Source organism: Sinocyclocheilus grahami, unplaced genomic scaffold, assembly GCF_001515645.1.
Source record: "Sinocyclocheilus grahami isolate Dianchi unplaced genomic scaffold, SAMN03320097.WGS_v1.1 scaffold393.1, whole genome shotgun sequence".
In the NCBI taxonomy this organism is placed as follows: Eukaryota; Metazoa; Chordata; class Actinopteri; order Cypriniformes; family Cyprinidae; genus Sinocyclocheilus; species Sinocyclocheilus grahami.
In genome coordinates, this window is record NW_015505572.1 from 158901 (window position 1) to 165658 (window position 6758).

A 6758-nucleotide genomic window follows, 5' to 3' on the forward strand; every position below is an offset into this window, starting at 1 on the left:
TAGCAATTTTGTTGCTAAATTTAGCAACTTTTCAGACTACCCTAGCAACTTTTTCTTCCAAAAGCACCTAGCAACAAATTTAGCTATTTTTAAATTTTATTTGGCTACTTTTAGTAACTTTTGGTAAGTGACTCAAACAATACAAAGGCACACATTTTCCATCTAAATTTCACAAAAAGAGGAAACCAAAGATGCCTAGCAGTACATACATCACGTGAATTAAGTTATTGATATTTGCAGTTGTTCAATTTGATAATAACAATAATAATTTAATAATTGTTCATTTATGATACACATTGTTAGTAGCTTGTACCTGTGATTGTTGATCAGTTAGTACACTGTAAGAAAAATATCTAGAAAAATGGCAAAGGTACTAATAATTTTCCAGGAAATTATCCGTTATCAATTATCCATTGTAACCCTAAAACACAAAATACAATGCGTAATTTAAAATGCAGGTAAAAATCTGTGATTTATTTTCTTATGGCGCTTTTCCACTGCGTGGTACGACTCGGCTCGGTACGGCTCAGTACGGCACGGCACGGTTCGGCACGGGTCGGCTCGGCACGGTTTGCGTTTCCACTGCAGTTCAGTACCGCTTTAGAGTGGGCGGGATTATTCACATGTGGTTAAAGTTGCTGTACCCAGTGGAAAGCCCCCCAAAAGTGAACCGTACCGAGCCGTACCGTGCCGTACCATGCAGTGGAAAAGTGCCATTAGAGTAGCATACTGACTACTAATACACTGCTTAAAACTATAATTGTTCAGAATGTGTAGTTTTACTAGTTTACTAGCTAATGAAAAAACTTGTAATCGTTAAAAAATGAAATCGTTCAATGTTGTATATAAAAATTGTTATTTATATTTTAACATTATATTTATATTATTTTACGAACAAATCTAAATGAACATATAACATATATTTTTGCTGAGATCTGATGTAGTGACACAATTTTGCGTCGTGATTCCGTAATGACGTCATCGCGCAATGACATCGCAACGTCATTTAGCAACTTTTAGCAACAAATGGACCTTCGTTTAGCAACTTCCCCTGAAAATTAGTTGGCAACACTGTTTATGGATCCCAGCTAACTGAGAACGTTTTCAGATCTTTGGCCAACTTTCTGACAATGTTCTCTCAAAGTTATAAACAAATGTTCTTACAGTTACGTTAATAGTACGTTCGTTGTTATCTGGTCTGTAATATCGCTCTCAAAACGTCATTATACATTATTTATGGAACGTTTACATTCCCATAATGATTTCAAAACTATCGATCATTATTGTCTGTAGCCTAACATTGTCTCTAACATTCACATGACCAACAAAAAACTTTACTTTTTTTAACGTTCAGAAAACACTCAAATAACATTTTCATAACGTGATGTGAACGTTAGTTAAATGTTCTTAGAACATATTTTAGTTAGCGGGGAAATGTATGGATCCCAGCTAACAAGAGAACGTTTTCAGATCTTTGGCCAACGTTCTGACAAGGTTCTCTCAAAGTTCTAAACAAATGCTCTTCTAGTTACGTTTAGCCTATGTTTCTTAAAAGTAATCCGGTCTTTAAGGGGTCATATGATGCTACTAAAAAGAACATTATTTTGTGTATAAAGTTTAAACATTTTTTTTTAAATGTTACTTCTTTCAGAATGTTTGAGAACATTAAAAAGTAACACTCCCATAATGTTTGCAAAATATAAGATTCCTTTAATGTTCACATAACCAAGAAAAAAATAGATGTGAACGCTTTGAGAGCATTCTGAAATAACGTTTTCATAACGTTATTAAAACAGTCTGTTTAGCTGCAATATTAATGCTACACTATACAATTAGTAAAAAAAGTCTAAGGGACTACAATTACTTTTAGAGAACCATGTAAATGAATCAATGAATGGTATTTAGTACCATTGCTTTACATTTGATATCATTAATGCTAGATGTAACTGTTTTTTTATGTATTTCATAGCAATATCATTGTATCTGTTGAAATACCAAGATATATTAATATATGGTAAACATGGTATATATAAAAATATGTACCATTACTATATTACGTTTGTTGTAGCTATTACAAAAATATGACATTTAGATTTTAATATAGAGGATATTTTTATGTTTGCCATATAAAGTTCACATGCTCTGTTTCACTAATATTACACGAGCTGTGCTCTGTCCTCTCGTGATCAGTGATTGGTTAATTGTGTTCACAGTTTGAAGCTGCATATAAATTAAGGAATAAACCTTTGGCATGTATATGAGTCGCATGGGTGAAATGACTTTCCTCACTGTTAAATTCATTCAGAAATGTGGTCCATGCATCTGATTCAGTGGAGGGAGCGGAGCGGGAGATTTCACTGTGGTTTCATCGCTCAGAGCTCATCGACTGGGAGGGATGCGATCATAAAAACATTTATCACATATGAGGCTCAGTTTAGACGTCCATATGTGCTAAATGAACTCTGATCACCCTCAGCGGGTTGATTTCTGCTCAATTTCCTTAATAGCACAAAATGCTGATTTTTTTGGGCTGCAAATGATATGTTATAATTTTAAAACGATCCAATGTAAATAGATTGAAATGTTCTATTTTATATTATAAATATTTAAAGAAATTTCCAAACCTTTTGGAGATGTTTACAAAAGGTGCCCTTTAATATTTTCAAATAGCCTTTTAATTTTGCTTTGACGCACAAGTCTTAATAGTTCCTAATTTTTTCTAAAAAGCAATTTTTGTTCTATTTTTACTGAACATAACCAGTGATCACACACATGCACGGTGCTGATCAATATAACTAACTTTTGTAAACAATGTACTTTAATGCCTTTTTCAATTAAAAAATAATAATAATTGCATTTTAGCAGATGCTTGTCATCCAAACCCAGTACCTTCACTCAGGGGAAAATGTATTAAAGGTGCAGTAAATAATTATTTATATACTGTAAATTTAATGTGACAAAAGTACACCAAATAAATATCTGCTGTAACACAAAAATGGTTTGTTGTGCGAATATATTTACTTCATATCACATATCAACATGGTACGCAACCACTTTTTATGGTAATAAAAATGTCAGTTTTGTTGTTGTTTTAGCTAATTTTAAAGGAACAGTTTGCCCAAAAATGAAAATTTGCTGAAAATGTACTCACCATCAGGCCATCCAGGATGCAGATGAGTTTGTTTCTTCATCAGAACAGATTTGGAGAAATGTAGCATTACATCACTTGCTCAGCAATGGATCCTCTGCGGTGAATGGGTGCCGTCAGAATGAGAGTCCAAACAGCTGATAAGAACATCACAATAATCCACACCACTCCAGTCCAGCAATTAATGTCTTGCTGAAGTGAAAAGCTGCATGTTTGTAAGAAACAAATCCATCAAGATGTTTTATGAGTCCATAATCCATAATAACGCTAAATCCAGGGAAAAAGTCCATCTCCTGTTGTCCTCTCACATCCAAATCCACCAACATGTTTGTTAGGACTGTTTTGGACCATTTTCACTTGTAAACTGTGTTTGATTTGTGCATATTTCTCTCCTGATTCAATTATTAATTGATTGGACTGGAGAGGTGTGGATTATTGTGATGTTTTATCAGCTGTTTGGACTCTCATTCTGACGGCACCCATTCACTGCAGAGGATCCATTGTGTAATGCTAAATTTCTCCAAATCATTTCAACTCATCTACATCTTGGATGGCCTAAGGGTGAATGCATTTTCATTGTTAGGTGAACTATTCTTTTAACACTTGTTTTAAATTATTTTAAGTCACCTTGAGGGCTCCTGGGGGCTAAATTGGAGCTAAAGATCAAAATAACCACACAGACTCAACGTTACAGTCAAGAACATCCTTTTATTCAATTAGTTAAAGGTGCTGCTCTTACTTGTTTTTCTTATTATGGAAAAGAAATTGTAATCAACACATGCATTTCACCATGAGCTCTGGAAGGCGTGTGGACTGAGAAGGGCGCCCGCTGCTCGACAAGTTCAAACAAGACCGGAGCTGCCGAGGGTTCATGCTACTCTAAACGCATCCGAATGCCCCACTCAATAAAAAAAATACAAAAGTAAATACGAAAGAAAGAAAATGGACGGTCAGTACCAGGGAGGGACAACGAGAGCGCCAAACACGTTTCAGTCGCTATGGCTTTCACTTATTACAGTTATTAATATTTCATAGCCAACGCGCATGCCGGCTTCACGGACTCGGGAAGGTGAAACAATTGCATATTTTGTTTGAGGGAGAAAGCAAGTTGTCGTGTTAAGCCAACAACGTCGGCTTTTGCTGGTGAGTTTAAGTTCATTTTAGTTTCGCTCAGGTTTTTGTGGCGTGCGTCACTTTGGTCTATGAGTTTGGCTCGTAACGCTGGGCTCGCGGTCGCTTTGAAGCCATGTCACTTTCCCTGGGCTGAAACCACTCCGTTTTTTAAGGTGCTTCATCTTGACTAACTTTTTTTTAAAATTAAATATCTGGTCACGTACAACCATTCAAAGGTGCATCATCAATACAGATTCTCAATGCAATATCAATACAAACAGATCATAGCAAATCAAATGAATTTGGTAACAAAAACGAAATAAATAGCTCAAACTCCTTTAATACCTATTCTACCTCAGCAGTCGGCCTTTATCGTTTTCGCAAAGCGCGTCCAGCTGAAACGCCCGTCTGTCGGACGGCCCACCAGAGCTCACCGGCGTAACTTGTTCACGTACATTAACTGTTCAATGGAGAAGCTGAAGAGATCGGTATGAATACAACGTGAAGCGTACAGACAAGAATAACATGTGAGCTAACTGCATTCTGCTCAGACAACATTTTTTTTCTTACTTTTTTTTTTTTTTACATTTTAAAACCCCTCCGTTCAGAGAAAAGGGGCACAGGGAAAAGGGCGATGGTTATGCAACTATAGACTACTCCAGTGTCCAAAAGAGGCAGAAGACAAGATTACAGAGGAAGGAAAAGCAAGACAGAAAGTTTTTTTTTGTTGTTGTCATTTTTCAAAAAAAATTTTTTTTTTTACAGTTTTTCTTAATTATTCAACAATAGAAAGAGGAACTAAGTCACACCGATTTCCTTTAGTACTATATATATACTGCTTTGAAGAAGTCGCGGAAGGAGAAATACAGAAGTTTGAACGAGGGGATTTTTTTGTTTAGTTTTTTTTTTTTCTTTCTTTTTTTGAGATGGGCACTCAGGATTACAAGATGGTGTCTGTGAACAAAAGGCACTTTTTAGGGACAACCTTTATGATGCGCTGAGTCTAACACTAGATCACAAAACAAATATTTAGAGTCATTTACACAGGGGCCAGTAGAGGGTGCTGCGGATTCAGGGGGGAGGGGTTCAATTTCAACTCTCTCTTTCTGATTGGTCGCTGACTTTGTTTGGGAATCTGTTTGGGTGAATCTCTTTACGAAAATAATCACATTTCACCCCAAAATCAAAAGAAAAATTATATTTTGTGTGTTTTTATATTTTGCCAAAAATAAATGACATTACAATACAACTTTTTTTCTTACGATTTCTGAATGAAATATACAGAGCCCCACAAATGACGTAGAAAAAAATATCCCCACGAATTAATAATTTGTTTCTATGACTTAAGTTTCCTTGTTTTCGTAAATCGTAACCATGTTGTACTAATTCGCTTTGTTGTTTTCGTAAATCATGGCCACAGTGTACTAATTTGTTTCATTATTTTCATAAATCGTAGCCACATACATATTTGCTCCCTCATTCTTGTCAATTATGGCTTCTTTGTTGTATGATGTCTTGATTATAAAAACGAGAGAATAAATTTATATATTATTGGTATGAATTCTTAATTTGTAACAACAATTTAACTAAAGCGAGGGAATTAATTAATAGAACATGGGAACAAATTCTTAATTCATGGCTATGATAAATATACTGTTGTCCTAGTGTCATGTGCGGGGCTCTGTAGAAAAATGTCTCGAAAGTTTTTGTGAGATTCACAAGTTTAAAAGTATAAAAGATAGCAAATTCACATCACACCTCCCATCTCTCTTCATACTCCAAAATTTCTAGCTTACAACGGGCATTTTAGTGTATTCGAGCTGTGTTAAAGCCTCTCCCATAAACAGGGAAGATCTTGTCATACCTTTCATACGAATTCAACATTTTCTATGTACAAAAAGCCAGCGAAGTTCCGACGGGAAGTTTGTTAAGGACTACGGTGGTTCGGGCGATCCAAAGCATGGAAGTCCTAGAAAATTGGAATGCATAGCATGAAGTCAAAAATACCGGAAAATCCTGCATTTTAGCTAGTTAGAAGTCGTAAAACCTCTTAGGACGTCATAAGTCGACATTCTTTGATCGCTTCGGAGAAAAGGTTGGAGGAAAAATGCCTTTTGTCACAACCTTGACCACATTGAACGCCCTCCCCCCTTTAGAAAATACAAAAAGGAAAGAGTAATGAACGTTTTTTCTTTCTTCTAAAATTTGTCTTGATAACACTTATTTTTCGTCTTCTTATGTATAATAGAGATCGAACGTACTTTGATCCATAAAAAGCACCTGTTTTATTTAGTGATATATTCTGACGTGTCACAAAAAACTGCTTCTTCAGCCCTCCTAAGTTTTGAGAACAAATCATTACAAATAAACATAAAAAAAAAAGCAGAAAAAAGGAAAGATTACAAAACGAATTCCCAAAACGTACAAAGACCGTGTTCTCTCTTTCTCTCGCTCTCTCCGCCCTGTAGTTTAGAGTCCCGGACAGCGTGGACTTTAC

General features: G+C 35.6%; 1 long non-coding RNA gene across 1 annotated transcript in view; it reads left to right on the forward strand.

The window, feature by feature from the left end:
* LOC107550244 (uncharacterized) overlaps positions 1–6446 on the forward strand; it is a 7973-nt gene extending 1527 nt beyond the window's left edge. The window contains exons 2-3 of the long non-coding RNA XR_001604640.1: positions 4323–4333; positions 6436–6446. This is a non-coding gene — a long non-coding RNA (uncharacterized lncRNA). The remainder of the gene's footprint in view (positions 1–4322; positions 4334–6435) is intronic.
* The last annotated feature ends 312 nt before the right edge of the window (positions 6447–6758 follow it).